A 20,043-nucleotide genomic window follows, 5' to 3' on the forward strand; every position below is an offset into this window, starting at 1 on the left:
TTCTCCTCACAGTGGCCTCTGACTCTGATGTGTGTGATTTTCTTTTTCTCAGAATTGATATTATAAAACTAGTATTGAAAAAGGTATCGTTCAGGAACCGATATCGAAGTAAAGGTATCGGTATTGGTACCGGTATCGAAAATTTTTGATTGATACCCAGCCCTAAACATTTGTCAAATAAACAAAGAAAAGACCATAAATTATTATTAAAGTGTCAGTGTTGAGTCCAGTGTTGAAGTGATAAAGTGAATTTAAGTCTGTGTGTGTGTGTGTGTGTGTGTGTGTGTGTGTGTGTGTGTCCTCTCTGCCACCGTCACCAGTGAGTCCATCCCAAATAGGGGTGGGAATCACCAGACGCCTCCCGATACGATATCATCACTATACAATATTATTGGGATTTTAAACATATTGAAATATTCTGCGATATATTGCAATTTATACTTCTAATTTTTCCCAATTTCAAATGATGTCCCCAGAAGGAAACTTTGTTAACATCTCTTTCATCTAAAAAGATAAATTTCTCCGTTTCTTCATATCACTTCATTTTTATTGCTGCAGAATGGGACAAACTGACCAACACGTATATAATAAAAGATCCATACTTGGCGCCTGGGTATCAGTACAGTATTGCCACTGAAAATATTGCAATACTATGCTGTATCGATCCCCCCCCCGCCCCCACCTCTAATAATCAAGCCTGTATGTTGTTTGTTGTATGTGTTTCGCTCTGGGCAAAATGTGTATAACGACGAGATGCTTTGTCTGTATGAAGTTTTGCGCCCGCAAGTATAACCTAAATTCTTATATTAAAAATGATACTCTCATAATTAACATGAGAGTATCATGTTAACACATCCCACACCGCATCCCACATCCCACACCCACGTTAGTTAACTAGGTGGAACGAGGGAGAGAATATTATTGCAGTATTGAATAATTGAAGTCCAGATGCCATTTTGTAATTATCTAGATTTTGGAATTGCTAAATTTCTGATGCTGAAAATTGGAGAAAAAAAGGTTAAAGATCTAATTTTTAAATTTGTCAAGGCGTAAATTTTTTTTGATATTTTAACCTATTTTTCTGTTCTTTGAAATATCAGTTTTTGCTTAGAACATTGAACTGATGCACAGTGTCAAGACCTTATTCATGGCTTAATTTTGAGTTATGTCAATAAATAAATTAATGAGACGGCTTATCATCCACACTTTTTCTTTCCTTCCGATGTGACGCCTCTATAATCTATGTTCGAAGAGGTCAAGGGGTCAATGACCTCATTTGGCTGTGTTAGAAGTAATAATAATGAAGGTAGTGGTCCCTGGCAGGCCCAGTAGATGTCATGCAGAGATAATTCCACTGGTTTACACTCTGGCGCCCACATACAGTACAGTTTCATTATCTCTGGGTTCTCCAAGTGTATTTGATCTTATGATGGCGAGCAAAGTCAAAGCCGGCCTGAGGAGAGTCGTTGACACGTCAATGAGTGACGCCTCAATCTGAGCCGGGCTGCGTGATGAACACTGGACCGTTGGGCAACGGCGTTTTCCTCCGCCGCCTCTCGCTGTCTAATTGAAAATGTATTTATTCCTCTGAATTACCGCCTGCTCTCAGCTCGCTCCCTCCCTCCCTATTAAGAAGATTGGCTGTGAGCGTTTAACTCCGTCTGTCCACTTACGAGGGAAATGGTTTGAGAAAAAAAAATGAAAATCCCCAAAAATCATCATTGCGACGGGTTTGTGTCAACGTGATTAAGTGTTAGAATGTCTTTGAAGTGGCAAAGTTTGATTGCCGCACATGAGCAGGCGTTTCCCCAGAGGGGCTTTACTGGAGCAGAGCGGGCTGAGATGTTGTGTGATGTCAGGCCATTTCAACTGAGCACATTTAGTTTATAATTACCGCTCTCTCATCTTCCCTCTTCACAGTGCAGATTCAAATGAGGCCAATGGTGAAGTTACAGACATCATAGTTTGACCTTGGCTTTTAATTAAATGAGCCCTTATTAAGCTTTTTTGGATGTGTTAGTGTACTATATAGTTCTTTGTTTATGTAATCAGTGTATTGCGACGAGTGACGATGCTAACAAGAGACTTCTGTAATGTCAATACAGTAAAAATGGACCTACTTAAACAAGTTGGTTCACTGCTGGCTACAAGTTAGCAATCTTCTGTCATCGTTTGTAATCAGACGAGTTTATTATTCTATGGATTTCACAAATTTCAGCATGACACGTTTTGCCGTAAACCGTTTAAATCTGAGCATGCGCGACTCAAATCTGCACTGGACCCACATCGGGAAGGGACTGAGCAAACACAGCCCCGCCCAGTGGCTCGTTTGAATTTGGTTGACCAATGACAGCAAAGTGGGCCAGCGGACCAATCAGAGCAGACTTAGCTTTTTGGGAGACATCAAAGCATGTAAACCTATTCTAATAGACACCCCAAGAGTACAACTATTATGCTGAAAGCGGTATAATAGGGGCTCTTTTAGACATTTTAATGATTAATCAAATTAAGGGTCACACTGAAGAGAGAGAGTACATATACTTTATACACACATATGTACACATATTAGGACATACATACATACATACATACATGCATACATACATACATACATACATACATACATACATACATACATACATACATACACTTTAGTTAGCCTCACTGACAATGTTTATGTAATCCGTTTGCTACAGTATGTTAACCAGGGCAGGCTAGCGCGAGGTTTGTAGTGGAACAGATGTCATTAGGCATGCTTGTGTAGATGAGCTAATCACAGACACCACCTGGGTGTGCTGATTGCCATTAATCCGCTATTGTAATTGAAAATTAGGGCTTGCACAGGAAAAGCATGCTGTCTCTTTATTGGCCCTAATAGATTCCTTACACCTGCCTCCTGACAGACATGTCATTCGCCCTGAGAGCAGTAATATAGCATCAACCCCTGACGTGCAAAGCTTTGGAAATACTAATGACTGACATAACTGACATGGTGGCTGCTATCTCTTTTTACAGCGATGCTATTTCATCTCTAAATACTACATTTGGTATAGCAGTGTAAATGTAGGAAGCAGCATCCCTATTGGTGAATACTCTTCTCCGGGGACATACAGTGTAACTGCACCACTCCTCTCCTCCACAGTGTGTAGTAGGGATGGGTATGGTCAATGATTTCCCAATTCAATACAATTCCGCTTGGCAAGGTCCCGAATTGATTACATTTCAGTAATTAATTCGATATTTCAGTTCCAATACCAGTGTGGCTTGGATATAAAAGCAGGTAGCACCCCTCCATGAGTTGCTCACTAGTGGGGAAACCCCATTTGCTGAACGATGCCCTGCTACCGAGCCTCAGTCCTCATCCGGTTGCAAGCTCTGTGCTTCTTCTTCCATTGATAATCCTGTTCAGAAATATTTTCAGGGAAAGCGGATTATGGCGCATAGTGGTATGAATTTCCCTACAGTTCAATCCCACAGTTAATTAAATTCATCGCTGTCTTTGGAAATGGTTAGCGTCCTCGTTCTGTTCACCCTCGCTGGGATGTGCCCTCTAGTAAAGGGAAGGCCTGTTTTAGAAATCAAGTTCAATGGATTCCCCTCACCTGGGGATTCACATCCTTAATCTGCTCATCCACGTGTGTGTGTGTGTGTGTGTGTGGTGTGTGTGTGTGTGTGTGTGTGGTGTGTGTGTGTGTGTGTGTGTGTGTGTGTGTGGTGTGTGTGTGTGTGTGTGTGGATCATATAGATGGTTGATTAGTATGTGTGATGTTAATGCGTTTTTTTTGTGTTATTGCACAAAAGAACACAGGTAATAATCCCTTGTTCCTGTTATGTAATATGTTAAAAGTACAACCACGAACACACACATACACACACACACACACACGCACACGAACACAAAAGAGTTCTTATTTATGAATGACGAGCCACCTCCACACTGCATGGCTTTTCTTCTGTTAAGTGTTTATTTTCAATTTATCTAAACAAAAAGACAAGACAACAAGACAAGACATTTACAACCGTGCCTTTCCTCTGTGACAAGGCAACGAGTTACTGTTGGTATAGTTATTTATTTCTCCCTTAGTTGGCCTTAAAACTTTAATTACAAACATCTTCACTACTGTGACCTTTTTAAGATGGTGTATCAGAATAACTACCATTTTTCTCCTAGGAAGCTCTAAAAAAGAAACCTCTAGCCAACACCACAATAAGTACCTGCTGTAGGTCCAACAATTGCAGTCCCATGTTGAAGTGTCCTTGGGCAAGACACTGAACCCCGAGTTGCTCCCGATGCTGCGCCATCGGAGTTTAAATGTGTGTGAGTGTTTAGCTGATGAGCAGGTGGCACCTTGTACAGCAGCCTCACTGTGTGTGAATGTGTGTGAATGGTTCCTGCACTGTTACATGTTACGCTCCATTTACATTTACATTCTAATAACTTTCCGTGCTTTGTGTTGTTCAGCAGTCGCTCTGCCCTGTCACACTGTTGCCCTTTCGTCTCCTTCAGTGCTGCCAGCGCCATACTTGTTTTTCACAGCACTCGACACATAAGAGCAAGGTTGTTGTTTTGTTGCGGACACACTTCTCCATGCTAAGAGATGGCAAAGCTTTCAGCTGTCAAGAACAAGCTTGAGGAGTGTGTGAGGAGAGCTCAAAAGAGGCGAGGAACGCTTGCCTTCGAATTCATCGCAGCGCACCTCCAACTGGAGCTGTGCGGGTGGGGGGGGGCGGGGGTTGAAGACGGACACTAGTACACCTACTCTGGAGCTGGATTGAGTCTATGCATGCTTAGGCAAAACATTAACGGTCATACTCTCTCTATTTTTCCTCTCTTCCCTCCCACATTCTTGACCTTTTATATGAACTATTTGTATTGTTCACTGCATTTTAAGTGTCATATTTCATTTCTTAACTTCTCTGTTCTACAGTTCTACAGTACAGTGCATCTGCAGACGAGCATCTGTGGCAAAACAACGCTGATAATTGTATTAGAGTGAGTCAGTGGGAGTGAGTCAATGTGTTTGTGGTCAGGGGCGATCATGTCCTCAAGCATTTATTGACTTTGCATTATGTCTCTGAAATAATATCTCCATGCTTTTGTGCCTGTATGTGTAGTAGAGCCCGACCGATAAAGGATTTTTAAGGCCGATACCAGTACAAACATTTATCCATCCATCCATCTTCATCCGCTTATCCGGTATCGGGTCGCGGGGGCAGCAGCTCCAGTAGGGGACCCCAAACTTCCCTTTCCCGAGCCACATCAACCAGCTCCGACTGGGGGATCCCGAGGCGTTCCCAGGCCAGGTTGGAGATATAGGCTGAATCCCATTCCTTCCCCTTACCCCTACCCCTTGGCCCTTACCCCTACCCCTTGGCCCTTGAAACCAAGGGGTAGGGGTAAGGGGTGAAAACATACCCCTATGAATTGGGACACCACTTGGTGACATCACCATACAGTATTGATCACAAACCTCCAAGATGCCGTCTAGGTCTGTTGATTGTGTGGGTTTGGACAACAGTGTTATATATTTTATAGTTATTTTAGGTTCACTTTGGTAGTGCAGAGTACTTATCTGTGTAGTACTTAGGTCTGTTTGCAATACAAATGTGTATACACATGCATCATGTGTACATATACATACATATACACCCTGTATACATGGTGTGTGTATATCTGTTTCAGTTATCACCGTTTTGAATGTCATTGATGTTCACAAAAACATTTTGTTGACAAAAATCTGTCTTTATTGGTGATAAATTGAACATAACAGGCAAAAACGTTACATAAAATAATGTTACAGAACCATTGTCAACTATTAGAACCATAACTAACATGTCGCACACAATAAAAGGCACTCATATGTGTAAAACTAAAAAAATACACACAAGACCACAAACAAACTACACACACACTACACTGTTGTAGCTACAGCTGCTCTGATATTCCAGACCAGTCTGGAGCCTTTTGGCCAGTAACCCCCCCTCACATATCATCAGTGTCCCATATCAAAACCAACAACAATATAACAAGTGCATGAACAATGAACAGGAATTAATTAAATATTATTACAATAATAGTAGGCTACCAATGCAATAATGAATGGGTACAACATGAACATATGAATTAGGAAACGTCTGCTCGTTTGCAGCCCCAACCTGGATCAGCTGCTGTGTCCTCCTGTGTCCTCCTGTGTCATCCTGTGTGAGACAGGGCGGTATATGTTAAGCACGTAGCGATGTATCATAGACCGTTAATATATATCTAGCTATACAATCTATGCGATCTATACAGTCCATTCAAGGCAGAAATATGTGGGACTGTTCAACGTTAGCGTTAGCGATTAGCGTTAGCGATTAGCGTTAGCGATTAGCGTTAGCATTGCAAGCTAGCGATTTTTAAAAAGTTTCAGTTAGGAACATGGGTACACATGTACAGGACTGCATAGACCACAAAACAAGACTGTCGTAACTTTTTAATCAATTATTTAAAGCTGAAAGTACTTACATTCATGTGTCTCTCTGGTTGATGCAGCAGCCACACACTGCCTGTGTGTTTTCTAGTGAGGTCGCGTCCACACTAGATCCGTAGGGGTATACAGCCCTTGATCCATGCCCTACCCCTAGCTCGTAATACGTATTGGACCGGCACTAGGTGCCGCGTGAACGCGCAAAAGGTAGGGGAAGGGCCAAGGGGTAGGGGTAAGGGGAAGGAATGGGATTCAGCCTTAATCTCTCCACCTAGTCCTGGGTCTTCCCCGAGGCCTCCTCCCAGCTGGACGTGTCTGGAACACCTCCCTAAGGAGGCGCCCAGGAGGCATCCTTACCAGATGCCCAAAACCACCTCAACTGGCTCCTTTCGACGCGAAGGAGCAGCGGCTCTACTCCGAGCTCCTCTCGGATGACTGAGCTTCTCACCCTATCTCTAAGGGAGACGCCAGCCACCCTCCTGAGGTAACCCATTTTGGCCGCTTGTACCCTGGATCTCGTTCTTTCGGTCATGACCCAACCTTCATGACCATAGGTGAGGGTAGGAACGAAAATTGCCCGGTAGATCGAGAGCTTTGCCTTCTGGCTCAGCTCTCTTTTCGTCACAACGGTGCGATAAACAGAATGTAATACCGCACCCGCTGCTCCGATTCTCCGACCAATCTCACGCTCCATGGTCCCCTCACTCGCGAACAAGACCCCAAGGTACTTAAACTCCTTCACTTGGGGTAAGGACTCACTCCCTACCCGAAGAAAACACATTACACAGTACAAACATTTAGTTATTTAAAAATCCGATATTCCGATATATCGGCCAATATATCCTCTTGAGAACCGAGGAAAATAAGTTTTTTCCTAATCATATTTTTTTGTGATTCCATACCTGTTTAGGGTTAAAAAAACATCCTACAATTTACACATTTTTATTTTTAATTTTTGTTTTATAGCATGTCCACTGTAGTGGACAACAGGATCATTTTAGTACGAAAAGAGACACATTTGGTAGACACCAATTATGTCAACCAAGAGTGATTATTATCAAAGAATACAGGCATTTTGATTAAAACAGATACATTTATCATTCTTGAATCCTTTTCCTTGCATTTTGCAAGGATATGTTTTCTATTAAAGCTTAACACTTTATGTCCGTATCCTTTTGATTGGTCCCCTTGAATCCTTATAGCGTTATTTGAACAATGAACATAGAACTAATGTAACTATAACTAACTGATTTAGTTGGATTTTTTTTCTTCTGTCAAACTGAATCCAATCTAGTTTTTTCCTTCACTCTTCATTTTGTGTATGTATTTTCTTTTTTAGCAGTGATAGTCCTGGAAGCAATTTCTCTTTTTGGTAATGCAGAGAAACATCTTGCATCTGGTGCATCTCATGTACGTCTTGCTCCTGCAGCCCTTATTTCTGCATCTTTCTGCATGCTTGATATCCATCATCTCAGGCATGTGCATGGCTCCTAGTCTGCGCACAGATGGCTCTGGTTGTGGGATCCTCATTTTAGATGGTGGCTCATACTCATCCTCACTCTCGTCACAGCTTTTATCCAGTTCCAAACTCTCCAACAGCTCTTCAGCTAGGAGTAATTTGAAGTCCAGGTACTGATGTGTGTTCTTGGATGGTCTGTGCAGAGCTTGCTGTCAGACTTGTATTGTATCCAGGAGTTTGTGATGGCAACATCAAAGAAGTGATGATCACACGCGACGTCCATTTTTGGTCCTGCTTGACATTCGATAGAAGCTAAGCATGCGATCACATAGATCCACACCACCCATGTTGTCATATACTGCTTAATTACCGCTGGTCTTCTGACCTGGACCAGGAGCTTTTCTTCTTGGACCATCTGGTACAGATGTCTTCGGGTCTTTCCCATGTACAGTGGATGCCATGAGCACTGGTTTGTTGTCAAACCATTTTGTGATGGCCAGCTCAGGACTCTTTCTGACCACTGACACTGATGTTCCTCTCCCCTCTTTTTTCAAATGTTTGTCTACTGGCAGCTGGCACAGCTTTGGGACACGGTTCTTCATTATAGTTCCAGTTGCAGGAAGGCCCTTTGCCAGCAATGCGTCCAAAAGATCTATGGTTGTGAAGTACCTGTCAAAGAATATGTGGCTTCCTGTTGGAACAGATTCAACCATGCGTAGAACTGCTGCAGCTCCAACTCCTAACCTTTGGGCTGGAAAGGTATTCTTCCCTTGGTAGACTTCAAAATCAAGCATCAGACCATTTGGGGATGCAAGGACAAAGACCTTCAGACCAGTAGGGTTTGGCTTGCCGGGAACATACTGCCTGACTGGACAACGGCCTGTGAATGGGATGATTTGCTCGTCAATACAGACCCTTTCTGGCTGAGACAGCCTTGCCGCACACAATCAAGTAGTGGCCTGACTTTCCAAAGAATATCTTCCTTCTTGGTTTCCTCTGTCACAGCCAGGTCATTGACAATCTTGAGGGAGTTTCTTATCCTGAAGAATCTATCCCTTGTCATTTTGTTACTTATGACTGGCACTTTAGTTTTTTTGGCCCAAAACATTTTAATTCTGGGATAGCCAAGGCATGCCATGTGGACTGAAATGCCAAAGAAGATTTTTATTTCTTGTGGCGTAGTGTTCATACACACTCCTCTGCTTTGCAGCTCTCTTTGGTTTGTGTATGTTGCTAAATCTTCAAAGACCTTGTTGTCAATGTACTGTGAAAAGTATTCACTTGGATTCCAGTCCGCCCGTGTTGTAGGGTCATCTTCTTGACACACAGGAAGCCCAGGTAACACAGGTGCAAATCTGATATGAAGTAAAAAACAAAACAAATGATTAGTAATAACAGTTTTATTACTCAATGCAGCTGAATTTAAAATTGTGGAATTGTATCAAACATACATGTTGCTCCTGGCCCACAGAGGGCGACGAGTTTCCTGCTCGTCCCTGTCTGTATCTGTGTCTGTATCTGTCCCTTCAACTGAGCCTTCTGCATCATCTTCCTCTTCTTTATCACCATCTTCTATCACTGGTTGAACCTCATCTTCATCTCTCTCATCATCTGACAACTCCAAATCTGAATCTCCCTCAACTATTTGGTAAAGAATTCTTTCTGCTTCAGTTCTGTTTCCTACGACAATGTGGAGTCATTATTTACATGAAGATAGTCCTGATGTCCACTACAATTGACATTCATAAATTAGCAAATATTTTAAAAGGCGCATCATTTAGTTGCCATCAGAACTAGATATATGATTCCTAACACCTTAATAAACAAGAAAATAAATGATTGTCATAGTAACAACATCATAGACAAACAAAATTTGACTCACCTCTCATCTTTCCATAAAATGTGTTTGTTCCTATGCCGTCCATTTTGGATTGAAAGAAAGAGGGAGTTTCCAGCATACCCCCCAATCAAATGACACATCACTGAAAAGACCAGGATGTCCTCTGTACAGTTCAGCAGGAATTAATGGACTCACACAAAAAAATCCAAGGAGAGTGATGAAATGCCAAAGTCCACCACAGTGGACATAAGTAAATGGGCTGGGTCTCAGGAGGAGACATATTTTTTTAAAATCCAGAAACTCGAAAGAGAAACCGTTTTCCCTATCATTAGTTATTTGTAGTTATTTGAGTTCTCACTAAAATAATATGATAATAATTTGTTTTATTGTCACAACAGAACAGAGGAACATCAAAATATATTTAAGTTCTGATAAATAAAATGTATAAAAATACAAACCTAAAATATGAAACTTAAGTCCTTTGAACAAAAACACAATAACTAAAAATAGTGTTGCCAACAGGGACGTTTAGAGCGCTTTCTGGTGGACAAACTATGCAACGCCAAACCTCATAACATGGTTGACCGTCCGTTTTTATTTTATTTTTTTAATATTTTTTATCAGAATCCTTATTGTCATTATAAATGATTTGATGAATATAAAAAAAAAAAAAAAAACGGACGGTCAACCATGTTATGAGTGTTGGCGTTGCATAGTCTGTCCACCAGAGGACGCTCTACAACGTCCCTGTTGGCAACACTGGTTTTTTTTGTTGTTGTTATTGTGTTTTTGTTCAAAGGACTTTAAGTTTTACATCTTAGGTTTGTATTTTTATACATTTTGTTTATCAGAACTTTAATACATGTTGCTATGTTTCTGTTGATATATATTCATATCCGTATTGGCCTCAAAAATCAGAGCTCTAACCGAAAACGCCTCCATCCCAGAGGGAAAGCTCACAGTGTCTCCTGTGAATCCCACAGTCCTACGCCATGTTTACTCTACAGATGTAGCCAGTTAAAAGATCCATTCACTCAGCGAACGGTCCGCATGCGCGACGCATTCAATGTAACCAAAGCGTGGGTTTTAGCTCTCCATATTTTGTCAAAAATGAAGTCAGAATTTTAAGATTTTTTTTTCTTCATAATTCTGTCAGGAATAAAGTCAGAATTGCAAGTATTCTGAGATTAAGGTAAAAATTCTGACTCTAAACTCGGGACCCAAATCATTTCTCACATGTGGCCCTAATCCTCTTCCTCTTTTGGTTGACACTGGTCCACTTGTCACGTGCCGTGTTGTGCTTTGTGATTCTCTGCAGGTGTGTGTGTGTGAGTCTCTGCAGGTGTGTGTGTGATTCTCTGCAGGTGTGTGTGCTGCTGATGATGGTGCAGCTGAGGCTGATCAGCTGATCAGTGTCCCACAGCTTAAAAGTAGGCAGCATGGCTGTGTGCAGAAGAGAGAGGCTTCAGTGGAAGCCAGCATAGAGGGAGCTGCTGTGTGACCTGCCCTGATCCAATCCTTGCAATACCTGTGCCTGTTGCCGTCTTCCTTTTGAAGATAGTTTTTAGTTGCCCTTTGTTGTGTGGACACAATAAAGTTGCCTTATTTCACAGTTCTTTTTCTGTCCTGGTTTTTTGTCGTTTTAAGCTGTTTGCGTCCCCCACCCTAGCCAACTTTGGGTCGTAACACCGCTGAATTGGTTACGCTTTCATAATTAGGCTCACTTGCAGATCTGTCTCCCCCCTGAAGCCCATTCTTCTGTCATGATCGAAACCACACTGCGCTTGATAACCCTCATGTTAAATATGAGGTCAGGTCAAATATGACTAAAACTAGAGGTAATAAGTTGGAATGAAATTGGCTAAGAAGATTTAATAGACAATTGGGTGAAAGTTTATACTTCATATGTGTGCAAAACAGATGAACAACACAAGGGTTAAAGTGCCCATATTATGAAAAAATCAATTTTTGGGGGATTTGTTATTTTGTGTCCCTGGTGCGTCCACACGCATACAAACTTGGAAAAAAAAACTATCCATGCTGTTTTGAGTAAGATACGGTTTCTGAATGTCCCCTGTCTTCAGTCTCTGGGTGAGCTGTTACGCATCTGCACGGCTTTCTACGTCACTAGCCGAGACGAGGTGGCTAATCTTAGCACGTGCTAGCGCAAGCATGCTAGCTCCTTCTCAATGGCAAAACACTGCTACAACACACTAGTTGACCATAATCTCCAAAAGACTACTTACTGTCCCTGTTCTGCAGGTGTTCCACAAGTGGCCCTCGTCTAGAAGAAGTCTCCCAGCTAATCCGGCCTTGGACTGATCTAAGTTGGAGAAAGAGTTATCTAGCCAATGGGATCTTACCTAGCTACTGAGCATGTGCAGCTCAACAAAGATAGTATAGAAGTGGATGTCTCACTCTGTTACTAAAACAGAGACCTAAACACACAGGGTAAAAACAGGATCTGCAGCAATGTGCAGTACAACAAAAAAATATTTTTTTTTTTGATGAAACCATGTAAACCTATTCTGGTATAACCTCAAAATACAGTTATGAACCTGAAAATGAGCATATTATGGGCACTTTAAGGTATCCCTCTCAGGGTGATGACCTGTCTCTTAGTTTGTTTGTGTGTGACTACATGCCGGTATGAAAGAAGCTGGAGCCATCACACATTGAAAGAATCAGTCTAACAGAAATCCCCCGGACAGAAAGCTCCGGCGAGCTATCTCTCTGACATCATACTAATAACAACGACCTATGGACCAACAGGGAGTGGACTGTACTCTATTAAATCAGTTGTGACGGGATCAGTCCCTGAGCAACACACCATGACTCACCCTCTCAGGCAGGGTGTCATTACTCTCCGGGTGCACTGTTCATTCCTGACAGAAAGCCCCTTTATATGTCCAAGATGCTAATAAATCGGCTTTGTCGGATCACTGGGACATTGTTCTGTGGATATAACAAATGTGTAGTGCTGCAGCTCACGATTATTGTCGTCTCCGATTAATCTGTTGATTGTTTTTCTCGATTAATCGATTAGTTGTTTGGTCTGTAAAAGATCAGAAAATGGTGAAAAATCAGTGTTTCCCAATGTCCCAAGATGTCGTCCTCAAATGTCTTTTGTCCACAACTCAAAGATATTCAATTCAATTCAATTTTATTTATAGTATCAATTCATAACAAGCGTTATCTCAAGACAATTTACAGATAGACCACACTCCAGAATTTACAAGGACCCAACAGTTCTAGTAGTTTCCTCCAGAGCAAGCAACAGTGCGACAGTGGCGAGGAAAAACTCCCTTTTAGGAAGTGTTAGAATTTCATAACTAACATCGCGTTCTGTTGGATCTCTGAGGAAAAGGAGGCTGAGGGTCGAATTGAGAATGAAGAAAAGGTTTAATGCAACAGCAGTGATGAAGATGATAAGACAAAGACAATCAGACACAAAGAAACACAAACAAACATTTTAACACTGCAGTTGACAGCGGATTGATCCACGCTTCTCCTGACGGAGTCACGTGAATGCAGTCCAGAAACTTCTTAGATCACACTCTTTTATGCGCTGCACCGGGGGGCTGTTCCTTTTCCCCTGGTGCATTCAAATCCTTTCTCATTGGTCCGTTGTTGTCATGACAGCAGATCGAGTGCACCTTTGCTGTCCAATCAGAACCCGCCCTCTGCACCTCCGGGGGTCACCCCTTGGTAGCAGAGCAAATGGTTCTGTCGTGCAAATGTGAAACTCTGCCATCAACATAGTCCAATCAACACTGTATTGTCTCAGCCTAGACTAAAACCCCAGAGGACAGGAGACAGAAGACCACCTTTTGTTGCATAGCAGGAAGCCCCTTTCCATATGTTAAATGCTAGACTTGACCTGTGATTCTTTACAGTCAGAAGGTGGGGGAAAATGGGGACAGATGTATGCATAATTTTCTAACCTGGCTCCTTCAGACATTTTAACTTTTTTAAAACTCAACAGAAGAAACCTGGGACAGACCCAGGCTCTTGGTAGGCGGTGTCTAACGGTGGTAACCGGTGACGACCGGTTGGGGTTAGAATGAAGAGTGGCAATAACAGTCACAAAAAATAGTAGTTTGTAGTAGTTCTTTGTAGTAGTTCATAGCATAGCAGGGCACTTTGCAGCATTACAAGACGTAGCAGGGCACAGCAGATCATAGCAGGATGTAGCAGGGCATCGCAGGACGTGTAGCGGGACCATGGCGACAGCTGCTACCATGATTTTGGAGCCTCCCTGATCCAAGGAAACATGCTGGGCGAAAAAGAACATAAGGACTCCGGGGAATGACTCCCCAGAGCTAGGTTAGTAACACGCATTTATGGGACATTTTATTATATTATTGATTATATGATAGATAAGTCTGACAACTGTGACGAGAAGCAGGTGGGCGGACGCTGCGACTCCTCACTCCCTAACTATATTCCATTAATTTTTAAAGGTCCTCAGTGCATCAGGGGAAGTCCCCCAGTATACTGTCTGAGAGGAGTGAAGAAATGAGAAAACATTCACATTCAAGAAGCTGGAATCAGAACTTTTTGTCATGAAAAAAGACTTTTATTATTATTTTTATTTATTTTTATCAAAATAGTTGGCGATTAATGTAATAGTTGACAACTAATGGACTAATCTTTGCCTCTCTACAAATGTGTGTTTTCCTTTAGGCCACATGACTCAAACTCCTGGCCCACGGGCCAAATCCGGCCCTTTGAAAATTTTGTTGTTCACGGTCCATATTTATTTTTTAACACATTTAGGCCCGCCTAGTTTTTTTCTGTCACTTTTTACGTTTCTGGCGCTTTTTAGTTATTTTATTTTTTTTTAATACATTTTTGACGCTCTTTTTTCCCGACGTTTTTATCGGCAAATCTGTAACTAAGAAGACTACATGAGACATGCAATAATACAGTCACAGATATTAGACTTTTTTGATGACATAAAAGCAATAAACCTCTACTGCAGTTTGACTGCAGTGGAATATAAAGAGGCTGTGAGGTGTATACTCGGTATTCTGTAGTCCTAGCCTCTTTCTATTCCACTGCTGTGCACCCTACAGCGAGATGCATGTGCGTTCCTCTGTCTCACACTTACCTACAAACACACATGCACAGATACACACGTGCTGTGATCTGCAGTGTTTATACACAGGGTGTTGGCTGACTCAGCCAGACCGCATTTTTGATCCGTCTCGTAACAGCAAGCACACAGATGTTCATTTTGATTCACTCCCCCCCCCACCCCCCCCATCCCTATTTGTAAGTCCATCGGTCATGTGTAAAAATTATTTATTAACTAACGTCTCTTATGTGCAACTGAAATAATTCAAATGTGAGTCATCAGATAAAGCCCTGAACAACAGCATGAGGTAAATACTCAGTTGACATTCAGAGGTTGTAGGAAGCTTTTGCCTGTGATTCTCTTCATATTTTCTGTGTGGTATCTGGCTGCTAAAGCCTTTTCATCTGCTGCGAGTGACTGATGTGGCTGGCCTCTCCTCTCTGGGCATCTGCCCAGCTCACTGAGCGGCCCCTTGTGTGCACCTTCAAAGAGATTCTGATAAATCATGGTCTAAATGTCAGTATCCAGTGGCCGAGCAATGTCCACAGGCTTCATTAGGCTGAAGTCATAACCTAAAACTCTGAACATTCTCTGCACGCACGCTTACACACACACACACACACACACACACACACACACACACACACACATGCACACACCATAATAGGAGCAAGGGATTATTGCCCTTTGTTGTTTTGTACAATAACACAAAACAAAATGCATAAACCAAGATCGCACATACCAATCAACCATATATATAATTTTGCACACACGCTACACACTACACGCGTCAGGTCAATGTTTCTCTAATGGGGGCTTTTAAAACTTTTCAGTCAAAAGTCCTAAAATAATTATACACTCTGGTTATAATTGTATTTAGTGATTGCAAACATTTAAAGTCTAGCATTTATATAGCATTAGTGTTCAGGTTTCAGATTTTTTAAGTGCCTCTTTTTAAAGCGAGGCTATTTTTTTCTACCCAAATTCTTTGGTGACGTTCAGGGGGTAATTGGATGAAACACATATTTCAAATGGGGGACATTGCATTAGGTGGACATAGGATTGAAATGACTGAAGTCCAGCCAGCTGACTCATTTCACTGATATGATGGATGGATGAGGTGGTTTACTCCCCGACACGATACCAGCATTTTTAGGGGGTATCCGAGAAATTTCATATACTGGTATCGGATTAACTGGTCCGGACTTTCGGACTTTTCAGTTTGGTCCGAACCAAAATTGCAGGTGTGACAGACCATGGTCCGAATCAAAAGATCAAATTTTGGTCCGATCAAAAGAGGTGGTCTTGGTCCGGATCAAACTGAAGCATGGTGCGGTTGGTTTGTAGTTTGAAAGCATTTCTTGGATGGATGCATGAAGCTCTGGCAGGCTCTCCTAGGAATAACTGGGTGCTTAGTGTGTCAGAATACATGAGAGAGCGAGGGACGGTGAATGCGCTCAGAGCAGACGGCTGTCGGCTATCAGGGCAGAGAATGCATCAGCGTATTACTTGTTAAGTGGTAATAAATGTACGGTTTTAGCTTTCTATTTGTCTCTGAATAAATGCTCAAGAAAGAAATGTCCTGTGTCTCGCTTCTCAACATCACAATAAAACAAAAAGATTGTCTGTCACTCCCCCGATGTGAGTCACACGTGCTTAGATCTAAACGGTTTACGGCATAATGTGACATACTGAAATTTGTGAAATTAAGTAATACACTTTTCTCATTACAAACAACATGATAGTTTGAGAGCTAACATTAGCTCAAAACACCATTCAACTGACAGCCTGTGTTGGGTTTGATTGCTAGCTTATAGCTAACTAGCTTATAGCTAAGCTAGCAGTCATTTCTAAAACGTTTTGCCTAGCTATGATTGATTGCTAACGTTAGCTCAAAACGCCATTCAGCTGACAGCTTGTGTTGTGTTTGATGCTAGCTTGTAGCCAGCAGTGAGCCAACTTGGTTAAGTAGGTCCATTTTCACTGTATTGACATTACAGAAGTCTCTCGTTAGCATCTTCTAGGCTACTTGTCACAAACCCGCGTGCACAACTCACATCTTCACTCGACTTACATCGGGGAGTGACAGCAGCGGCGGTAGCAGAGAGCCCACTCCCGACACGGAGAGAAGATACCAGAGGACGGGGAAGCCCGTCTACAAATCAGTTCTGAGTATCTGGAGACACGGTTCACGTATGTGATGACGGCAGGACGTAGTTTTGTCACGTAAGGATCTTTATTGCTTGCTCATGCAGTGTGAAATCAAAACTTACCCGATCAAATGTACTGTATACAATGAAAGAAACACATGAACCTTGGTCCGGACCTTGGTTTGGACTTTCAGGTGTGAAAACGCCCCCAGATTTCAGCTTCTTAAATTAGAGGTTGACCGATGGGTTTTTCTGTCTCCGATGACGATCTTTAGACATCAAGGTCAGCCGATGGCCGATAAAAGATTTATTTTGGTCAATATTTGGATATTTACTTATGTCCTTGTTTTAAAACCTCTATTTGAAAGATAAAATGCAATGCTAATAATTAATTAAGATAGAAGAAAAACATTAATTGAACACGTCAGCAATCTGCACTTAGTATACTTGAATTAAAAAGGTATGATTTAAAAACATATATTTTACAAATTATGTATAAAAAATATATGAAATAAACAAAACAGGTATGCAGAAAATAACATTTTCAATGAAGAAATAAAGTTTAGTGCCGCATTTATCAATCTTCTGAGAACACAAATCTGCAAACTCTCATAAATAAAATACATTTTTAACATTAATATTGCTGCACACAGTAGCAACCAGCAGCAATTCTTGGTTTTAGGTCTGAAGAGAAGAACACTTGAACACAAAAAAATCTTAGTGGATCTTCACTTCTGCCTTGAATTAAAACATATATATGTATAAATAAATATTAAAAAATGTTATAATAAATGCCAAAAGTCAACCTCGATCTTAAATGTGAATATCTGCTAGTTTCTTCACTCCTCTATGGCAGTAAACTGAAAATCTTTGAGTTGTGGACAATACAAGACATCTTTCATCATTTTCTGACATTAAATAGACCAAACAACTACTTGATTATTAAACCCATGACAACCAGCAATCCCAGTGGGTGGAAAGGGTTGCAAGTATTGTGCATAAGAACAATCTAAAGGTACTTCTACTTTATTTGCTTACTCAATCTGACCACATCTGAGATGCTACTGGAGCAAATGTTTATTATGTAATTATTAAACTGGTTGGTGTTATCACTTCATAAACTAATGAACAGTGGTCCCAAACCTGAGAGAAAGAGATCTGCATGTATAGGCCAAATAGATTGGTTGTGTATATATTTGTTACACTTCTATTTGCATCAATTCATTTGATTACAATGTTACACAGTTCTGTTTACACTTTATGCTCTATTTTTTCTTTTGTTTTTAATTTCTTTCTTTCACTTGCTTTGTCAGTTGAAACGTCCGTTTCCCATGCCACTAAAGTTCCTTTGAATTGAGATCAGCTGTTACTTTGTGAAAGAGAGAGAGAGAGAGAGAGAGAGAGAGAGAGAGAGAGAGAGAGAGTACAACAACAATCAGCTTCATTGTCTGCTCTACATATTTACCCTTGTTATAACTCCGCCCCCCTGAGGAACCCCTGGACTATTCGATTAATGTACTAATTGTCTCAGCACTGTTTTCAACACATGTATCCAAATATAGCCCTGGTGTGTGCCTGTGTGAGCAGGATGCCATTTGAGGATTTGTGTGAGTCAAGGATCGAGGCAGATCAGCAACAACTGCAGCTCCTCAGGCTGTGCTTTCCAATACAATGTCTTCTGCTCTGCTGTGCATATTATTAGCAGACATACTTAAATTGCTTAAATTATGCTGTTTGGCTTTTTCCTTTTCTTTATTGTGTTTGTGTTGTGTTTTTGTGCATGTTATAGGTTAACAAAGCCCAAAAGTCCCCCCCCCCCCAAGGGACTTACTTATTACTATCTCCAACAGAAAACACTGTTCACAAACTGCTCCAAACAGCTCTATTGTAGTCCAGCCTTTACTTCCTGAAAAAACGTTATAATGCTCGTCTAGCTGCTAGCATGGCACGCCCTCATATTCTGCTTCTGACTGGCTAGTAGTCCTTACCTAGGTACTGTCAGGGCACGCCCTCATACTCTGCTTCTGACTGGCTAGTAGTCCTTACCTAGGTACTGTCAGGGCTCGCCCTCATACTCTGCTTCTGACTGGCTAGTAGTCCTTACCTAGGTACTGTCAGCGCATGCCCTCATAGTCTGCTTCTGACTGGCTAGTAGTCCTTACCTAGGTACTGTCAGCGCATGCCCTCATAGTCTGCTTCTGACTGGCTAGTAGTCCTTACCTAGGTACTGTCAGCGCATGCCCTCATAGTCTGCTTCTGACTGGCTAGTAGTCCATACCTAGGTACTGTCAGCGCATGCCCTCATAGTCTGCTTCTGACTGGCTAGTAGTCCTTACCTAGGTACTGTCAGCGCATGCCCTCATAGTCTGCTTCTGACTGGCTAGTAGTCCTTACCTAGGTACTGTCAGCGCACGCCCTCATACTCTGCTTCTGACTGGCTAGTAGTCCTTACCTAGGTACCGTCAGCGCACGCCCTCATAGTCTGCTTCTGACTGGCTAGTAGTCCTTACCTAGGTACTGTCTTGGCCCTCATACTCTGCTTCTGACTGGCTAGTAGTCCTTACCTAGGTACTGTCAGTGCATGCCCTCATAGTCTGCTTCTGACTGGCTAGTAGTCCATACCTAGGTACTGTCAGGGCACGCCCTCATACTCTGCTTCTGACTGGCTAGTAGTCCATACCTAGGTACTGTCAGGGCACGCCCTCATACTCTGCTTCTGACTGGCTAGTAGTCCTTACCTAGGTACCGTCAGCGCACGCCCTCATAGTCTGCTTCTGACTGGCTAGTAGTCCTTACCTAGGTACTGTCTTGGCCCTCATACTCTGCTTCTGACTGGCTAGTAGTCCTTACCTGGGTACTGTCAGGGCACGCCCTCATACTCTGCTTCTGACTGGCTAGTAGTCCTTACCTAGGTACTGTCAGCGCATGCCCTCATAGTCTGCTTCTGACTGGCTAGTAGTCCTTACCGAGGTACTGTCAGCGCATGCCCTCATAGTCTGCTTCTGACTGGCTAGTAGTCCTTACCTGGGTACTGCACATGTGCAAAT

The 20,043-nt window shown here is 42.0% G+C and overlaps 1 protein-coding gene across 4 annotated transcripts in view; it reads left to right on the forward strand.

Annotated features, from left to right (window-relative positions):
- The window catches only part of magi3a (membrane associated guanylate kinase, WW and PDZ domain containing 3a), a 195,290-nt gene that overhangs the window by 86,434 nt on the left and 88,813 nt on the right, over nt 1–20,043 (forward strand). The window lies entirely within an intron of this gene.

The sequence above is a fragment of the Etheostoma spectabile genome, chromosome 7 (assembly GCF_008692095.1).
Source record: "Etheostoma spectabile isolate EspeVRDwgs_2016 chromosome 7, UIUC_Espe_1.0, whole genome shotgun sequence".
In the NCBI taxonomy this organism is placed as follows: Eukaryota; Metazoa; Chordata; class Actinopteri; order Perciformes; family Percidae; genus Etheostoma; species Etheostoma spectabile.